The sequence below is a fragment of the Phyllobates terribilis genome, unplaced genomic scaffold (assembly GCF_046119375.1).
Source record: "Phyllobates terribilis strain yellow unplaced genomic scaffold, ASM4611937v1 Scaffold_1__5_contigs__length_1240528914, whole genome shotgun sequence".
Classification (NCBI taxonomy): domain Eukaryota; kingdom Metazoa; phylum Chordata; class Amphibia; order Anura; family Dendrobatidae; genus Phyllobates; species Phyllobates terribilis.
In genome coordinates, this window is record NW_027362761.1 from 543,483,666 (window position 1) to 543,505,081 (window position 21,416).

The following is a 21,416-nucleotide window of genomic DNA, read 5'->3' on the forward strand; positions in this document are numbered from 1 at the left end:
GCAATAATATTACTGTAACCACCAAAGACAAATATTGCCCATTTACAACTTATTAAAGAGGTTATCCAGGACTGTTTAATTTTTTTTTACTGCTAGATTAATAACTAACAGGCTGGTAGCTGCTAACTAACTGCCTGTTGTGCCCGGTGCCGTTCTCTGCCGGCACAGAATAGTCCCAGATCGCTCCTGCCGGCAATTAGGCAGCTTCAGCTGATGTCATATTGGCAGAGCATCTGTTTCTCTTTCGCTCTGTTCTGTTGACATGGTGTGACTGTCAACGTCGTGCTGATTGACAGCCGGCTCCCCACTGCCTAACTGTGGGAAGCAGGCTGTCAATAAGCATGATGTCAGCAGTCACGCCCTGTCGACAGAGTAGCCCGGAAGAAGAAGAGCTGCTCAGTTGATATGGAGCAGCTGAATCGCCATCAGGAGCGGTTGGTGACCGCTCTGAGCCGGTGCCAGATAGGACTGGCAGGTAGTTACCTCTGTTAGCCACTACCTGCCTGTTAGTTTTTAGGTCTATAGTAAAAAAAGAAAATAAAATAGTCCTGGCAACCCTTTAATGTAGTAGGAGAATATAGGACCCAAGAAATTCAGTCTGGACGTTTTCCTTTAAGAAATTAGGTAGATAATGTGTCCAAAGTGTACAGATTAGTGAAGCTTGTACAATGCCAGAATCACAAATCCCAACATTTATGGCCTGAATTTGCACTATGATGACTGAACCGGTCCTGGGTCTCCTGACATCAACTCAACAGCCTCATAAATGCCAATGATTTTGGATCAGAACACCAATGGCCGGTCCCGATATTGCGGTCCATACTCAGATCGTGAATGTCGGACGTGTGAAATCTGCCTAAGAAGTTTAAAATATGCAGATTGCGCCACATTGGTCTCTTTTCCCAAAATATCTAACAATAAAACCAGATGAACAAAATAAGAAATGTAGAAATGTATCTATATAAAGAACATTTTAAGTTTTTACCTGTAGTGTTTAAAATTATTTCAAACATTTTGTATATGGTGTAATCATTATTAGGAAAAATATTTTTTTTTTGAACAATTAAACTAACAAAACAAAATAATAATAATAATAATAATAAATGATAAAAAAGCAAGTATACATTTGTATAAATTTCTAAGAAAAAAATTGGGTTAGGCAAAGTGTTAAATGTTTTTATTTTATTTTTTTTTCATATGGTGTAATCATTATCAGGATAAGCTTGGCATTTTAGCTGGACGCCTAATCATGGAGGATTAGCTCAGGAAACCCTTATCTCTTGCTCACAAGCTGGTTCTTCCTGAGCACTCTTTGATTTATTACATCAAGAAACTGGAGCTGAGAGGATCCACTCTGGTAGGTTTGTCATGCGAATGTCAATTCACGCTGGCAGGTTTTCAACACTGTTGCTTCAACAGACAGCGAACCATACACAGCAGGTAAACAATTACAACACCAAAAAAAAAAAAAGAAATAAAAGAAACAAAGAAATACTTGTCAAGGACCCTTTTTCAGTTGCAAAGAAACATACATATGAAGAAAAAATGTTTTTTTTTCTAATTTTATGAAAAAAAAATATTTAAAGAAACAGCCCCATCTTGGTAAGGTTCTGTCTTAATTTGACATAAAAACAATCACAATGAAGTCAAATACAATGACAATCTCAAGGGAATGATCTAATATTATAGATGACTCGATTTTTCTCCATAAATACTGCCACACCTGTCTACAGGTTATAAGCGGTATTGCAACTCTATTCAATTCAATAGAGCAGAGCTCCAATACCAGACACATCTTGTGGTCAGGTAAGGCCATTTATGATTTTTCTAATCCTGTAAAACCCTTTAACTATTTCTATTGTATTTTCTAGATCTTAGGGAGATTAACCCCATTATGTGACAAGTTGTTTTTTTTAATAGGAGCCATATGGATTTGCAAAAAAAAATAAAAATTGCATGAATTTTGGGAAAAATTGAGGTAGAAAATTTTATGGGCTTTATTACAGATTTGAGCAACGCAACTATTTATAAAAGTGTGAAGAAAACTCACTTGAGCATAAATGAATTAAAGGGGTTGTCCGATCTTTAGGATAAGCCCATCTTTAGGAAAGGTCTGATTGGTGGGGGTTTGTCACCCGGCACCCCGCCGATCAACTATATCTGATGCCGGCCAGAACTGCTCACTTACAGCGAGCTGCACAACTCCGACAACGGAAGAGTAGCTGAGGCCGGGTACTGGACATCCACTCACTATTGATGTGAATAAGGGGCAGCACCTGGCCGTGACCACTGTACAGTTGATGGAGCTATGCTGTGCAGCTCCGCAACTGACCAGTTTGGGCTGCCGCCGGCACCGGGAACAGCTGATTAGCGGGGGTGCCAGGTACTCCCAGTGATCAGACATTGATGACCTATCCTTACGATAGCCCATCAATTTAAAAGTCCCGGATAACACCCTGAAAGGATTATATTTAAAGGAATTGTATCAATAGTTAGTGGTAGGAGTGAACGGCTTCTCAGCCTCCCGGCTTCCCGCTTGCTGAGGGGCAGTGCGCTCCTGACTGATTGATAGTTTGGAACAGAGATATGGATGTGATGCTGGCCCCAAATTGTGCATTCTCCGATGCTGCAGCTTTGTCTCTGCAGCAGTAAAGGAACACAGGGGCATTTAAAAGGGTTATCTGGGACCTTTCTTCCCCTGCTGGGCTAAGCACTTATCACCAGGTAGTTGCTAACAAACGGCTCCTGTTGGCGATTCTCCGGGTTCCTGTGACGTCACATCGACAGAGTAGTCCTTTCTCCTCTGCTCTGCTCCGATGTCATGACAGCTGGTCCAGCCTAATGCAATTGGGAATCAGCTATCAATCAACATGACGTTGGCAGTGACGCCCCATGATGTCACAGGAAGTAGAAGAATTGCCGGCAGGAGCGGTCTGTGATCACTCCGAGTTGGGAGAGATCGGTGCGGGGCAGCACAGGTAGGTAGATAGCAACTACCTGCCGATAAGTGCTTAGCCTCATAGGAAAAAAAAAATCCCAGATAACTCCTTTATGCTGGCCAGATCCAAAGATCTCGCCAACTTCAGACCAGCACTTGCAAGCTCTATATCACAGAGTTGGTAAATTCTGTGCTTCTTGTCTAGAAGACTCTCGACCACTGATAGACTGCAGAGGCAGGATAGAATGGAGTTCATTAAAATTAAGATTTTCTCGAGAGGATTTTAATAAGAAGTAAATTGCAAATTTGTTTGTTTTTACAAGCACTTTGCAATTCCATCCATTAAAGCTACTTGAGAATAAGCCTTTATGACAATGAACTTGAGTGACTATGCTGGATAATAATAACAAAAATAGAGGGACTGTGTCTTTAATTAAAGGAAAAAAAATGTCACAGTTTAAAAGAATTGTTCATCCATATTGAATAAAAAAAATTTTTTCAAAATTTTCCTTAAATGAAATTTGTGATAAAATTACATTTTTTTCTAAAATTCAATTGGAAAAAGGCCCAAAGTTTCTGCAGTTAGATAAAAAGGCACGGCAGCACCAAGTGCAAAAGAACCACCCACAACATGTATTACACTCCTGGTCTGTGTATAATAAAACAGTTGATGTTTTTTTTAGTTTTTACCAAAAATACCAAATTTTTGAACCATTTATTTTACATTACACCAAGGAAGCATATAGAAAAGCAAGGCTGGACAAGGAAATCAAGGAACAAATTACCTCCACAAGCACCAAGTAACAGAGTGAGTACAGCAAAGTAAAAGTTATGACGACACACACATAAAAATAAAAGAAAACTACATGTGATCATGACTGGTCGAACATGAACTGATACAACAAGCACAGCACCTCCACAAAACGGTGTGTCATGCAGCCAGTTCATTAGCGCTTTACATGACGCCATCATTTCACATTTTCAACTCTTGATTGAACTTACGGATTGGGGGGGCTCTTTTCTTCACCCTCACGTCAATACGTTAACGTTTTTTTGGCACAAGACCGTTTGTGGTATCTGCTTAGGTTGGGATTGAGTTGAATGACAAAAGAAGAAAATATGTTTGTTCTTTTTAGGTGCATTTTTATTTTATGTTGGGTTTAGTTTCTTTGGTCTTTGGAAAAGAAGAGGAAGGAGGAGGAGGAGGAGGAGGAGATAATAAAGATATTTAGGTAACTGAATGACAAAAACAAAAGCAATGTTGAAAAGAAAGAAAACGTTACAGCTGATAGACACGTGGGAACATGGGAGCAACGAGGACAAGGAAAGACAGAGCATGTCGGAAATAAAACAGGTTGACATGCACTTTATGAATGACAGTACACATAGCCATGAAACTTAGATTAACATTTCCAGCCAGCCCTATAAAAGACATCGCTGAATAATAAGCTCTGTATTGGCAACTCTGGAGATATTTTTTATTTTCTTTATAATAATAATAATCATATAAAATAATATAGAATAATTTATAGTAATACATTTCCAAAGAGAAAAACAAATAACCACAATCAATCCCATAACTAAACCACGCCTTGGTACAAGAGTATAAAAATAGATGAACACCGCACTACATATTATGTCTTTAAGATGTGCAACCCAGTATTTTCCAATCCAATAATATTGGTAAATTTTATTATACCACAACTCAGTCTCCAGGAATGGAGGGGATAAACAGAGAATTGTGATAATCTCACGTTGGTTCCAACCGTTGCAAGGAGGAGGAGGAAGAAAGTTGTGCTTTAATTATTCACTCTCTCTACACATAACACTGCTCTGATGCAGAGACACTGTTCTACTGCTCACTGGACACTGTACAATCTGCTGCCCAGCATGAGAAACACAATTGCTAATGATAAAGGGAGTTGTGAGAAAAGCATTGAAGATAAGAGGTACAGTGGGGAAAATTAGTATTTGATACACTGCCGATTTTGCAAGTTTTCCCACCTACAAAGAATGAGAGGTCTGTAATTTTTATCGTAGGTACACTTCACCTGTGAGAGACAGAATCTAAAAATAAAAACCAGAAAATCACAGTGTATGATTTTTAAATAATTAAATTGCATTTTATTACATGAAATAAGTATTTGATCACCTTCCAACCAGCAAGAATTCTGGCTCTCACAAACGTGTTAGTTTTTCTTTAAGAAGCCTTCCTACTCTGCACTCATTGCCTGTATTAATTGCACCTGTTTGAACACATTACCTGTATAAATGACACCTGTCCACACACTCAATCAATCACACTTCAACCCCTCCACCATGACCAAGACCAAAGAGCTGTCTAAGGACACCAGGGACAACATTTTAAACCTGCACAAGGCTGGGATGGGCTACAGGACAATAGGCAAGCAGCTTGTTGAGAAGGCAACAACTGTTGGTGCAATTGTTAGAAAATGGAAGAAACACACGATGAGTGTCAATCTTCCTTGGTCTGGGGCTTCAAGCAAGATCTCGCCTCGTGGGGTAAGGATTAGAGATGAGCGAACCCCTGGATGTTCGAACCCGAATGGGGGGCCTGAACATCCGTGGTTTTCCACGCTGTCATCTGTGTGACAGCGTGGGACACAGGGACTCTGAACGGCGGTAACATCGTTACCGCTGGTTAGAGGGCTGTGGGATCACGCTGTCAGATGTCAGCGTGATCCCGCAGCTGTGACTGTGACCCGCGGTAAAAAGCTTACCGCGGGTCATAGACGTTGGCTAATGAGACTTAAACTCCCATCATCTGACGCCTGTTGTCACTGTAAACAGCAAGCACAGGCACCGCTCCGTTGATGGGAGTATTCATCAGCCGGCCGTGCTCCAAGTAAAAAAAAAAACAAGTTAAAATTGCTAAATAAATATTCAAATAAAAATTCCATTGAAGTCCTGGTCTCCTGTAAAAAATCAAAAACAACCATATCCTTCACCCGTCCGACGTTCAGTCCCACTCCGTAATCCATGTCGGCGAGAAATAATTTTCAACCTGGAAGGTGCCAAAATCCGATGGTCCAGGCAGAAAACCACTGGAGAATGAGCTCCAGCGAGTGCAGCATCAGTGACTAGCAGTGACCTCATCGAGGTTACTGCCAGTCACTGAGGCTGTGTTCCCAGCTGGGGCTATCCAACAAACTCCTTTGATCGCAATTACGTCAGACCGAGTGCCATCGGAAAGTCCTTACCGAGCTCGCGCTGACGACATTGAGGGGAAAGGAGTTCGTTGGCTCTGAACTCCGCTCACCTTACTGACGGCACTGCGAGCGTGAGAACTTTCTCATGCTTGTGGTGACATCAGTGAGGTGAACGGAGTTCATTGGATATGAACCCCACTCACCTTTTTACCGGCACCACGAGTCACTGAGGTGCACAAGCATGCTCAGTGTTTCTGCTGGATGGCAGGCTGTATAGTCGCATCATGCAACAATGCAGCCTGCCATCTAGATGTAGCAGAGCTAGACCCGTCGCGAGACAAATGAATTATTATCTTCACATCAGGGACAGGTGAGCATTTTGTTGCTTTATTATTTTATTTTTTTTACAGGAGACATGGTCTTCAATGGATTGGGCGTTATGTTTAGTATAAGGTTTTTTGGTAAATGTAGATTTAATAAAGGAGTCTGTGTCATTATTTCCCATAAAGGACTTTGTTCTGGGTGTTTGTATTTTATTTAACTATTTGACTCTGGGGTTAGTAATGGGGGCGACTTACCACCACACCAGGGCAAGTGGGAAGAGCGGATGTGCCTATTCTTGGTGGCTGAGGCCTTATATTATTAGCATCGGAGGGGGCCAGCCTCCAATGCCACTTCCTTGGCTATTAATATCAGCTCACAGCTGTCTGTTTAGAATTTGCTGGTTAGAATTTATGTAATCTAGCAGTAAAGGATAATCAAACAGCTGTGAGCTATTAATAGCCAGGGAACATTTGGGCTAATAGCCCCTTTCATTGGCTAGTAATATCAGCCCCCAGTGGTCGGCTTTCCCTCTGCTGGTTATAAATAATCGGCGGGAGCCCACACAGTTCTTATTTATTCATTAATTTTCTTTATGTTACACAGAATGCACTCATCGGGTGATAAGGACAATTCCCATCATTGTCCCCTGCTCATTCTGATGTCAGTGCGAGCAGCCGACAATGATGTGAGCTGCTCTCAGCACCCGGCGCAGGGGAACAGCATGAACTCTGCTGATTCCCCAGCGCCGGTACTGTGATCAAATACGCCCCCCCCCACTCATCATACAGCACCACTATCCTAGCCAAAGTCCTATCAAAAGCAATAGTGGAAATGCAATCGTTTACTGAACTTTGTCCGATTTTTGCAGATTTTGAGCAAATCCGAATGTGCAATGTTTGTGCCGACTTTGAGATTGGCGAACGTTTTCCGAACAAGTTCACTCATCTCTAGTAAGGATGATTCTGATAAAGGTAAGGAATCAGCCCAGGACTACATGGGAGGAGCTGGTCAATGACCTGAAGAGAGCTGGAACTACAGTCTGAAATATTACAGTTAGTAAGTTGTAACACTATGCTGTCATGGATTAAAATGCTGAAGGGCATGCAAGGTCCTCCTGCCCACGCCTGCACATGTCCAGGCCCTTTTGAAGTTCACCAATGACCATCTGAATGATCCAGAGGAGGCATGGGAGAAGGTCATGTGGTTAGATGAGACCAAAATATAACTTTTTGGCATCAACTCCACTCGCCGTGTTTGGAGAAGAAGAAGGATGAGTACAACCCCAAGAGCACCGTCCCAACTATAAAGCTTGGTGGGGGAAACATCATACTTTGGGGGTGCTATTTTGCAAAGGGGACAGGACAACTGTGCTGTATTGAAGGGAGGATGGATGGGGTCATGTATCACGAGATTTTGGCAACTTCCTTCCCTCAGTAAGAGCATTGAAGATGGGTCGTGTCTGGGTCTTCCAGCTGGACAATGAGCCGATAAATACAGCCAGGACACCTAAGGAGTGGCTCCGTAAGAAGCATTCCAAGGTGCTGGAGTGGCCTAGCCAGTGTCCAGACCTGAACCCCATAAAAAATCTTTGGAGCGAGCTGAAACTAAATGTTGCTCAGCGACAGCCCCGAATCCTGAAAGATCTGGAGAAGATCTGTATAGAGAAGTCGGCCAAAATCCCTGCTGCAGTGTGTGCAAACTTGGTCAAGAACTACAGGAAATGTCTGACCTCTGTAATTGCAAACAAAGGTTTCTGTACCAAAAATTAAATTCCATTTTTCTTTGGTATCAAATACTTATTTAATGCAATAAAATGCAAATTAATTATGTAAAAATCATACAATATGATTTTCTGGTTTTTATTTTTAGGCTCTGTCTCTCACAGGTGAAGTGTACCTATGATAAAAATTACAGACCTCTCCATTCTTTGTAGGTGGAAAAACTTGCAAATTCATCAGTGTATCAAATACTTATTTTCCCAGCTATATATAAAGTGAGACATCTGATATTAAAGGAATGGGGCAATAACCACATGCTCAGAGTACAGGACATCACACAACACAAGTAAGAGGTAAACACCAGGAACACAGTCATGTGACAGCATCTAAGATTGACTTACAGAGTCATTTCATGTAAGGGTTAAATAATAGCATTACAAGGCTTGGCCACCTTACTGAAAGCACAGCTACTGGGAAGAAATTAACTTTATTCCTCCTGGAAGCCTCTGGCTTTCAGTCATAGAGGCTTGTTCGGAGCGGCTACAGTTGTTATGATCTGCAACAAGTGCTAAGGAAAGATAGGGGAAAGCTGTCCCTACAGTAAGACTAAGCTGAATCCCTACAATGTAGCGGGCTGCCTGTTCCTAGCGAACAGACCCGCCTTTGTCCTTGGCTAGTCTGAATGAAGACCTATAGCATAAGGGGAGGGGTCCCTAAAAGAACTAAGGACTGGGACAAAAAAGTGGGACACCTCCTAAACAGAGAAGTTGTTGCAGAACACAAAAAGACAAACTGACAAAAAGGTACTAGAGGTCCCAGAAGGACCAAGCGAACTGACAGAGAAAGGCACCGAAGCACCTGGCTAGAGAAACAGTCAAACACTGAAGTCCAGCACAGCCAGAAGAGCGGAGCTGGAATATAAAGGTAGATGGTCACGTGACCGCAAAACACAAGATGGAAAAAACAAACAGGAGGGTTCTAACAACAGTCATCGTTCAGTACACAACGAGTGGCGTCTGTAAGCATTCACCGGCACTGACTAACTAACCTTGTTTCAGCATCAAAACCCAATGGAAACAAAAGACGTGGCATTTACTAAAATAGAACAAATGGTGGGATCTTGACCTTGTCTACAAGTGTCATGCATCAGAACTCACAATATTATCTAGTTTGCAGCTCCATTGCCGGCTATTTCCGGTCAGTCCCTGCTAGATCTAGGAGCGGTGCTGTTCCGGTTGGCAGCTTTGTGATGACGTCATTGCATTGCTAGCCCGAACATGTGCGTTAACAGATAGTAACAGCACTAATAAGGGATCAACAGCTAATGTAGTTGCAGTTGGCAGGACAATGGGACAGTTCAAGGCTACCGGATATGCCTCGGAGCCATAATATTCACCTATATAGTGCTGCTTACAGGTTGCAAAGCAAGTATTTGACGTTACTTGTACTGTCTTATTCAGACAGCAAATAAAATGTAAACTATTAAAATATATTCTAAGGATCCTAACAGATTCATAACGTGTCCTAAAATCAGAATGCAGGGTATGTGGTGTAGGTGGCTGTCCCATTAAAAAAACAAGCAGATATACAATGCTCTCGCTATCATACTTCTTTGTATAGCCAGGGAAACACTGTGTCTTAAATATTTGCATTATTTTTGTTCTTAAATGGATTGTCTGCCTTTTGGGCCATTTTTTCCCTTAAATGCATGTAATTGAGGTTAAAATAGTTTTTGTTGTTGGGTTTCATTGAAAAATGTGCATCGTTTTGCCTTCCGGAGTCTCGGTGTTGAATTGTCTATTCCTGGCCGTAGAATGAGATGATCGGGACTCTGAAGTGAATTTTGGATCGCTTTTATCTGTCTCTTTCTGAGCTTCTCTGAGCTGATTTATGACCACAACAAAATTTTTAATGAAACCCAATTTGTAGAAATGTTTTTTTTAAGCCCCAAATACATGCATTTAACTAAAAAAAAACAACAACATTGTCATTAAAAGTGCACAGCCCCTTTAACTGTAATTAAGGATGAAACTATAGGGCAGTGGGCTCCATCTAATGTCAGAATGATCAGGCTCCTTTTGATATTACATTGTAGCAACATAACATTGACCCAAGTCACCAATGAAGCTTCCAATCTAACCAATCTCTAACACATTGTTCTGTATTATATAAGCACACAAGTTCACACCTACGTCCTATTTGTATAAATGAATGTTACACTACTTATTACTGTGCCTCCATATCATTCATTTATAATACTGCACCACATTTTGCATGTTGTTGATATCCGTTTTATTGTATATAAATACTGTGTTCACTTCAATGGCAGCTGAGCTGCAGCACCAGAGAGCATCCACCAAACAGTTTATGGCATTGCTGTCCGCAAACAGCTGATCGGAGGTGAGGCCAGTTGTCCTTAAGAAATTTGTGACTCTCAATACTGGAAAGATTATAATTGCTCAGAAAGTAAACATATGTTAGATGAGAGGGAGAGGACTCCACTGACCATAAGAGCTTACACTCTACAGGAGAGCGGACCCCGTTGACCATAAGAGCTTACACTCTACAAGAGAGAGGACAACGCTGACCATAAGAGCTTACTCTCTACAGGCGACATATAGAAAAAGACTCTGCTGACCATAAAAGTTTAGACTGTACAGGAGATTAAGAGACAGACGACCCCACTGACCATAACAGCTTGCACTCTACAGGAGAGAATGAGAGAGAGAGAGAGGACCCGCTGACCATAAGAGCTTACACTCTACAGAAGAGAGAGAGAGGACCCCACTGACCATAAGAGCTTACACTCTACAGGAGAGTGAGAGACTGAGGACCCTGCTGACAATAAGAGCTTACACTCTACAGGCGAGAAAGAGAGAAGACCCTGGAGACCATATGAGTTTACACTCTACAGAATAGAGAGAGAGAGAGAGGACCCCACTGACCATGAGAGCTTTCACTCAACGGACGAGAGAGAGAACCCCGCTGACCATAAGAGCTTACACTCTACAGGAGAGAGAGAACCCTGCTGACCATAAGAGCTTACAATCTACGAGAGAAAGAGAGGACCCCTCTGATCATAAGAGCTTACACTTTATAAGAGAGACACTTACCTTGTGACTCGAGATAGAAAATTACTTTACTGTACAAACTGTGCTCCACTGGTAACCGCTGATCTGTGATGGATGACCCAGGTACTGACCACCGCTGTACAAGGTATGACCATTCGTCAGAGCTGCAGGGCATTATGGAGAGGCCCATGTGGCCATGCAAAAAGACCATAGCCCGCTCTCTGAAGCTTCAGCAGCGTGGGAAATTGTGCGGGGCAAGTTTTTTTTGGGGGGAGAATCGCAAATCAAATATCAAATGTTCAAATTTGTGCGAAACGACAAATTTCAAGATATTCGCCTCAAACTTAATCCTCCATGGATCGATCCGCTCATATCTGTAGCTCATCAATATCTACATTTTGGTGGAAAAGCAACGTAAAGAATAAGACAAAATAAACCTCCTTCAGAGATCCGGGGGTCAGCACTACCTCCTATATGGTGCTTTCATGTATGGCTGTACATCTTTTTTTTTTGCTTGAGGATTTTAATATGTAGAGCGCCAGGGGAGACAACAGCTCTAGTAATACCGAGCCGTGAACCCTACATCTAGCTTTTAGCAAACATATAATATTACATCCCAAAGTAAAGCAATTAAAGTTTAGCTAACAGATCAGCAAATAAAGCCGGGATTAGCATCATCAACAATGGCGAGATATAATTTGCCATGGACAATTTTATATTTGTCAGCATTAAAGGACTTTTTTTTTTTTCTCGACCGTTTTATTTTTTAATATTAAAAAGTCTTTCATGTTGCATCTAACGTGGAGTAATAGAAAGAGAAAGCCGAGCTTTGGCGGTGCCGCTTGGGTGTCATGCTGTGATTGTTATTGTGTCTTGTTCCCCCTTTGTAGGCACATCTCGATATTTCTGCAGTCGCAGGAGAGACCGGTGGACAAACATATTACACCGCATTCTCCATCTCGAATCTTACAGATCTAATTGAGGCCATTGTGTTTCTTCATACCCTTCAAGACCCCCCCCCCCGTCATCTTTGAGGTTATGAGTTCACATCACCCCATGACCCCTTGGAGATGAAGAGAGCTTTTTGGTGCTGAAGTATGGCCTCGGATGGGATATAAGGGGCACATATGAAACAAATTGCTGTGTGATAAATACAGAATAAAAATAAAAAAAAAAGATTTCGACATAATTGGCAAGGGAGTTTGATATTTTTCTTCCCGGCAAATGCCATTTTCACAGGTTAAGGGGTCCGACCTGTTGAGGCTGAAATGTAACCAGAACAAGGGTATATGGATGACCTCACATAAGTAGATTTGATGTGGAGGTTATTAGGTGATGTGAAATCGAGCATCAATGAAAGGATGATGGTTTGCGGAGTATTAAAAAAAAGTAAAAGAAATGGAATTTCCAGGGTACAAATCTATTGTGAAATCTTTACACTCGTTGTTCGTAAAACTAACCGGGTGAAAAAGATACACTGTGAAATATTGGATAACGTTAAGAATATTTATATTTCTGAGAAAAGTGTACAATTTTGTTTTTGGATAAAATACACTTAAGAATGAATGAAGCTTCTTATGGAAGACTGGTGGATGTTGCAGATGGTGAAGCTTGTTAGATCAAAGAAAGAAAGTCAAGATCATCATGAAAGATCTAAGGAAGTGTATGTTAATTATAATGAAGGATAATCCTGGTGAGTGAAGTATTTGTGACAAGTTTTGGAAAACTTGAAGTTGAGTATTGAGGTTTACGATGTAAGGGGGGAGTTTGGAGATGGTCAACCTTGTTCGACCAAAAATGCAAAAGTATGCAGGAAATTCTAGGCAAAAATCTTAAAAGGAACCTGTTACCAGGTTTTCCTAATATAAACTTCGACTACCACCTTTAATGCCTGTTTTACAGCATTCTAGTAAAATGTATGTAATCCCCCAATCCCATCTGCACAGCAGAAAAAATACTCATTATATCCCCCCCTTAATCCGATGGGTCGCTCTTCTTGCTTCGGTGTCTTCTCTTTCCCCGCAATGTCCTACCTCCTTCCCTGCTCATGTGGATGACACGTCCTATGTCATCCACACAGTGTCTCCCCATCACGCTCCAGCGTAGGCGCTCTTCTCTTTCCCTACCGAGGACAAAGCAAAGTACTGTAGTGCGCATGTGGCGGGAGAGGTCAAAGAGTGCCGAAGACCCGGAAGTAAAGGCGGCGCATGCGCGCTACAGTACTTTGCTCTGCCCTCAGCAGAGTACGCCTGCGCAGGAGTGAGATTGGGGGACACTGTGTGGATGACATAGGATGCATCATCCAAACGAAACAGGGCAGGAGAATGGTGATTACGGGGAAAGAGGAGGCACCAAAGCAAGATCAGAGACGCCCACCAGACTGGACGGCACTGTATGGGGGGATAATGAAAGGTATTTTGTGTGTTATATAGAGGGGATTGGGGACATACATACAGCTTACTAGAATACTGTTAAAGAGACTTTAAAGGTGCTGGCCATAGTTTATATTGGGAAAATCTAATGACGGATTCTCTTTAAAGGGAAATCGATAAGTCTGCATCCACTCTGTGTGACCGCAGACTTATGAATCCCCCCAGTATGCGCACTACGTGCTGCGGGGATTCGCTGGTTTCTGAGCCGGGACCAGAGGGTATGTATGCGTTATGCATACTCCTGGCCAGGGCCCGTCAGGGGGCGCGGCCTCACTTCATACACTTGTATAGAGCGAGGCCTCGCCCTCTAGTCGGCCACACCGACCAGTTGGCACCAGGGCTGTGGAGTCGGAATCGTGGAGTCGGAGCCCATTTTGGTGGAGTCAGAGTCGGTATAAAATGTACCAACTCCGACTCCTAAAATATATAATCAATTGGGTACAGTAGTTCAATGCAGTTTGTGGGGAATATTTTTTCATAAGAATTTGGGAAAGTTATGAAATGTCCTATAAATGTCTGTCCTATTCCTGATCTAAGGGTCTAGACTTTTAGCTGAGATTAATCTGTGCTACAGTAAATTTATCACTTAAACATGAGCCGTGTATGAGGGAGTCGGAGTCATGGAGTTGTAGTCGTGGAGTCAGAGTCGGTGTCATGGAAATTGAGGAGTCGGAGTCGGAGTTGGAGGTTTAGCTTACCGACTCCACAGCTCTGGTTGGCACATCACTAGTTGGGGCATGGCATCTCTCTATACAAGTGTATGGAGCAAGACTGTGCCCACTAGACGGCTCTGGCCGGGAGTACGTATAACACATACATACCCTCTGATCCCAGTTCAGAAACCGGCGAATCCCTGCAGTGCACAGTGCGTGCGCTGGGGGGATTCATAAGTCTGCAGTCATACTGAGTGACTGCAGACTTATCGATTTGGGATGATTTACTTAAAGGGTATTCTAGTACACTGGATGGGTGTCAACAATTGCAAAATGGACTACTTATGTCTCTCGTTTATACCTGGCCATCAGGCCATGGGCAAAAGGAGTTCATAGAGTGACTAGTATTTGCAAAGGGAATCTGTCACCGGGTTTTTGCTACCTAGTCTGAGAGCAGCTTGATGTAGGGACAAAGATACTGATTCCAGCTATGTGTCACTTACTGTGCTGCTTGCTGCAGTTTTTATAAAATCATTGTTTTATCAGCAGCAGATTATCACTAGAGGACTATTTGACCTGCTGTCAGGTAGTACAACCAAACCTACACCACTAATTGGCAGCTTTCTGCCTATGCACAGTGTACATAGAAAGCTTCTAGTTAATGGTGTGGGCGGGGTTATACACAGCTCAGCAGTCAGAGAACTGGTAGATCTGCAGCAGAGAAAACAGTTTTGAATCAAAACTGCAGTAAGAAGCCTGGTAAAGTAAGTGACACATCGCTGGAATTAGGGTCTCTGCCCCTTCATCATCCTGGTTGCACTTCCCATAACTGTAAAAACAGCTTCCTAGCAGATAAAAAAACATGAAATTTTGGCATCCGTCATAAATGTAGGGTTCTGTGGACTCATTTAGAAATTGCACCTCAGTATTTGGTCAGTATTCGGTCAGTATTTTTTCTCAGGAGTGGAAGCCAAAACCAGGTGAGGAACAATCAGAGAAAAGGTAAAATAGAAACAAGTCACCAATTCCGCATTTATCACCATCTCCTGAGAAAAAATACTGACCGAATACTGACCAAATACTGATAGTGGGGTCGTGGCCTTAGTCAATAAAACAAAATTGAAAACAAAAAAAAGGATTCCATTCAACTATTGACGTAACGTCTTTTTTTTTACTGAATTTCCCACTCTCCCTTTAAGAGTGCAATTTTCTGTCGCTCTCTGGGCTTTATTTAGGAGTTAAATGTCAATATTTTTCTTGAAAACCAGGATTCATAATTAATATACTTAGATAAGCGTAATCCCATTTCTAATTTATTTTTCTTGGGGCTCTCATCTTGTTTTATGATCATTCCATTCTTCAGATCTCACCTAATATTTATATATTAATCCATTTATTTATTCTGAGGTTTGTTCAAATCCTTGTTAAAACCTGACATTTCTGTGAATCATTTTAATTTAGTCTTTCACCTTTTTTCCATATTTGTTGAATTTCCAACAACATCCACGTAGATGTATAGAATCAAACATCTTTCCAGAAATGTCCCTCCTCTGAAAGTACTTATTCATTAAGAAGTCACCAATATTGTGCAACTGTCCAAATTTGTTTGGGTCATTGACTATCATAGTTTCATGCCGTGGAGGACAACACTAAAGGACCTTGTATATAACTGGTGTCATCACAAGTCATGTTCATAGACACTGGTCTGTATTGAAATTGCAACACCAAGAAGGAAAAGTCTTGGCATTATAGAAAACACTAGATCGGCAGACCTGTTAATTATATGCAAATGATGAAAAAATGTAAATGAAAATTTTAAAAACATCTCGATTTATTCAGTATGGAGTATAAGCACCATGCCAGACGTACCTGCATTTACTGCCTTAGCTGCTGTCAGCGAGATTATTCATGGTCGTCTGAGGAACATTCTGCCTTCCTGAATGCACATGGGCAAATCATCAAGATCCGCTGCTGGCAGCTTACTTTACAATTGCCCACGAACAATGTTCCAGATGGGTTTTCGATGGCGTTGCTCACGTGATCTACAGACCAATATCTACATACCGTTGCATCTAAAACAGAAGTTGGACTCATCGATGAAGAGGCTAGACCTCCATTCCAGCCTCCATTACTCCATTTCAGACTCCAGTCTCCACATGGAGACCATGTGGGCAACGCCATGAAAAGTCCTTCATGAGGAAACGTCATACCGTGCCTTCTCCGAGGATTATGGTATGGAGTGCCATAATATATGGTAGCCGGACCCCTCTAGTCTTCATTTCAGATGCACTAACTGCTTAGCATTATGCTGATTTGATTGTGGTACAGCTATTTCTCCAAAGTGTCCCAGGAGCCATTTTTTAACATGGCAACACCAATCCGCATGTTGATCATGCTACTATGAGCAGACTATGTTGCCTAAACGTACTATCATGGCCTGCAGCATCTGCGGGCTTGTCCTCCATTAACAACATCTTGGACGTCATTGGTCAACAATTGCACAGGGAGCAGCCAGCAACAGATTTTGATTTCATTTTTCATTCAGCATGGCAGAACATTTCTCAGATGGCCATTAATAGCCTTATTGATAGCAGCCAAGGCTGTGAGTGCGGGGATTTTAGCATGTCGTGCTCATACTCCATGCTGAACAAATTGAGATGTTTTTAAAATTTTATTTCCATTTCTTCATCATTTGCAGATCATTGAGATGTCTATCCATCCTGTGATTTCCAGAACTCCATGACTTTTTTGAGGGCTGCGAAAGGGGTGAATAATGACATACAGTACAGACCAAAAGTTTGGACACACCTTCTCATTTAAAGATTTTTCTGTATTTTCCTGACTATGAAAATTGTACATTCACACTGAAGGCATCAAAACTATAAATTAACACATGTGGAATTATATACTTAACAAAAAAGTGTGAAACAACTGAAAATATGTCTTATATTCTAGGTTCTTCAAAGTAGCCACCTTTTGCTTTGATGACTGCTTTGCACACTCTTGGCATTCTCTTGATGAGCTTCAAGAGGTAGTCACCGGAAATGGTTTTCACTTCACAGGTGTGCCCTGTCAGGTTTAATAAGTGGGATTTCTTGCCTTATAAATGGGGTTGGGACCATCAGTTGTGTTGTGCAGAAGTCTGGTGGATACACAGCTGATAGTCCTACTGAATAGACTGTTAGAATTTGTATTATGGCAAGAAAAAAGCAGCTAAGTAAAGAAAAACGAGTGGCCATCATTACTTTAAGAAATCTAGGTCAGTCAGTCCGAAAAATTGGGAAAACTTTGAAAGTGTCCCCAAGTGCAGTTGCAAAAACCATCAAGCGCTACAAAGAAACTGACTCAAATGAGGACCGCCCCAGGAAAGGAAGACCAAGAGTCACCTCTGCTTCTGAGGATAAGTTTATCCGAATCACCAGCCTCAGAAATTGCAGGTTAACAGCAGCTCAGATTAGAGACCAGGTCAATGCCACACAAAGTTCTAGCAGCAGACACATCTCTACAACAACTGTTAAGAGGAGACTTTGTGCAGCTGGCCTTCATGGTAAAATAGCTGCTAGGAAACCACTGCTAAGGACAGGCAACAAGCAGAAGAGACTTGTTTGGGCTAAAGAACCCAAGGAATGGACATTAGACCAGTGGAAATCTGTGCTTTGGTCTGATGAGCCCAAATTTGAGATCTTTGGTTCCAACCACCGTGTCTTTGTGCGACGCAGAAAAGGTGAACGGATGGACTCTACATGCTTAGTTCCCACCGTGAAGCATGGAGGAGGAGGTGTGATGGTGTGGGGTAGCTTTGCTGGTGACACTGTTGGGGATTTATTCAAAATTGAAGGCATACTGAACCAGCATGGCTACCACAGCATCTTGCAGCGGCATGCTATTCCATCCGGTTTGCGTTTAGTTGGACCATCATTTATTTTTCAACAGGACAATGACCCCAAGCACACCTCCAGGCTGTGTAAGGGCTATATGACCAAGAAGGAGAGTGATGGGGTGCTACGCCAGATGACTTGGCCTCCACAGTCACCAGACCTGAACCCAATCGAGATGGTTTGGGGTGAGCTGGACCGCAGAGTGAAGGCAAAAGGGCCAACAAGTGCTAAGCATCTCTGGAACTCCTTCAAGATTGTTGGAAAACCATTTCTGGTGACTACCTCTTGAAGCTCATCAAGAGAATGCCAAGAGTGTGCAAAGCAGTCATCAAAGCAAAAGGTGGCTACTTTGAAGAACCTAGAATATAAGACATATTTTCAGTTGTTTCACACTTTTTTGTTAAGTATATAATTCCACATGTGTTAATTCATAGTTTTGATGCCTTCAGTGTGAATGTACAATTTTCATAGTCATGAAAATACAGAAAAATCTTTAAATGAGAAGGTGTGTCCAAACTTTTGGTCTGTACTGTAGTACTCACCTGTCTTAGGCCTTGTAGCCTAGCTGGGAAGGACAGGGTTAAATCCCAGCTCTACAGTGCTTGATTAGATGCACTTGCAGTGTTTCTCTAGGAAGCAGGAAGTAGATTCATTGTGTGACAATCTCCTGAGGGAGTGACAGTCTGCTGGATGACGCAGAGTTGAGTGTAACACTGGTGAGTGACCAGCCAAAATGTTAGCTGTAGCTGAGAGAGAGAGACATGACGGGGTCTCTCTCTGAATGGAGACTGTGCTAAGCAGTCTGTTTGTGAGAGGCTGCAGAGAACCTTGTGGAAGCTGCAGCCTGCTCAGTGTGAACTATACTTGAGTTGAACACTTCCGTTTGGCGCTGGAAGTGCTGGAGCTCTGGCTGAAGGGGCTATCACAACTGGTGAGATCGTATCTCTTCTGTGTATGAAGTCTGCGTCAGGAGAAAGTACTGTAATCTGTTTGGCTGAACACACACTAACATATGTGATCATTATTAAATGCACAGGCCGTGTGCAGAGAACCGCAGGTATCAGTGGTTGCTATGGACAATAGCTGTTTTGTTTGACCAAGCTGGGTCTATCTCAGCTTTGGATGAGTAGCCAGAGTCTGTTCTTTTAAGTTAGCTCCTAGGCAAGGCTAGGGATTTATATTTATGAATTTGTTTTGATGCTGTGCAACCTGTGAAAAGCAATAAAATCCCAAAACCGCATTGCCTATGTGAACGCTACCTAAGGTCTAATGGCTAACGCCTACCAGAGAGCGTGAATCCCTACAGTCTTCACCCATTCTTTCACCACCTCCACAACTCCCTGGTACTCCGCAGTGGCGGACATACCATTGGTGCAACCTGTGCAGTCACACAGGAGCCCAGGAGGTAAGGGGGTCCACTAGCATTTCTTAAGCAGGTGGAATTGTGCATTGTGAGGAGCTACTGGATTGCAAACTGCCCATATACTGTTCTTGGACAGGGGCCTCTTTAGTCTGTGTCCGCTCCTGGTACTTCACATCGTTGTTTGATTCTTCCAGAGCTTCTTTCAGGCACTGAAGTCAGTGACTAGCCTCATGCAGTTATGTGGTGGGGTGACATAACCTCAATAACATGGGACAATCACATGTTTCATTCCCCCATTTGCCTGCATGAGGCCTATCATGGCTTCAACGCAGAAAAGGAACATGGGAAGAACCAAAGACGATCCTGGAGGACCAGGAAGTTGTGGTGACAATGGAGGCAGCATAAGAACAGGTGAGAGCCTGGTGCAGATGAGTATAATGCCATTATTAAGGCCTTCCCCTTTATTTATTATGTTTTGGGGTCTGAAGAGATCTCAGAAGATAAAAACTATTTTCAGGCCAATCAGGTCCTGTTAATTCAGACTGAATCTAATGTACCAGCCTAATCGATTTTTGGGAGATTTTTTCATGTCCATTGTTACTTATTTCCTTGGCTCCAAATATCCTGAGATATGCGGCCATAGATAACTATTTTTTTCTAATGATATAGCAACACCTTCTCGGGAGATATTTATCCCATATGTGTCTGTAACTACACAGTGATTGCAGGATTTATATAATGTATGAAACCAAATTTGCATTGTGAGAACCTGAAGCCATTAACAAAATTGAAGATGTGTGGACACATCTGTACCCCACTCTCTACTCAAGGTGGTCACCACTAATTGGTTTTAGACAATGACGTTTTTTGCTTTTTTTAAAATATTTCCTTACATTTTAGCTACTAGTATACATTTTTTCTATGAAATTAGCCATGCAATTAATTTGTAGTGTTTTCTTGCTCAGAGCTCCTAACGTACAAGTTGTAAAATTTCATCTGCCTGTTGCCACCACTAGGAGGCAACTTGAATATTGTTGTAGACAGATCTTTTTATGCAAATTGCTCCCTATTGATGAAAACTGGAGGTTAAAATTTCTGCAATTATGTGTGTGCATTGATAGAGAAATAAAAGGCTTGATTGTTATCAAATATACTAGGCAAAACTGTAAATGATTTACTGCATATTACTTTATTCTGGAAAAATAAAATACAATGATGGAAATATCCATATAGCTTCAGAGTCTCTTCTTTACATTTTAAACACCTGAACACTTAGAATGCAAAATTCAAGATACTTAAAGGGGTTTTCCAATAGTAGCAACCTCCTATTAATAGGCCAATGGAGGTGAAGAAAAAATAAACAATGATACCTCCTGGACAGATGCCACTTCTCTACTCTGTGCTCCCCGTGTCAACATCCGACAGGGGCGACCACTGATGGGCTGCAGTGTTCACATTTCGTTTGAACTGGAAGAAACTGATTTTTCAGCTCAGACGCCACAATAAGGTCTTCATACCAGGGGAACCATAGGCGATGCAACACCGAGTACAGAGGAGCTGTACCAGTCTGGGAGGTAAAAATCACAATCTTCAACATCCCCACAAGCCTATTAATAATGAGTCATCCAGTGGCAGACAACCCCGATAAGCCCCTGCCTCTTAAAAACAAGCTACCCACTTTTAGGGGTACTTCACCTAAACACTCCCCTTTTGCAGTCTCATTCTCAGGATTGTCCTAGCAATATTGAGACTATTGATCACAATGGGGCTTAGTTATCAAGCTAAATGTGGCAAAATTGTTTGCATAATTTGCTCCAAAAACTGTTTCTCATGACTTGCACCATAATTATAAGGTATTTTTGACACTTG

The 21,416-nt window shown here is 42.0% G+C and overlaps 1 protein-coding gene across 11 annotated transcripts in view; it reads right to left on the reverse strand.

Moving 5' to 3' along the window:
* CELF4 (CUGBP Elav-like family member 4) overlaps window positions 1-21,416 on the reverse strand; it is a 1,491,885-nt gene that overhangs the window by 3,430 nt on the left and 1,467,039 nt on the right. The window lies entirely within an intron of this gene.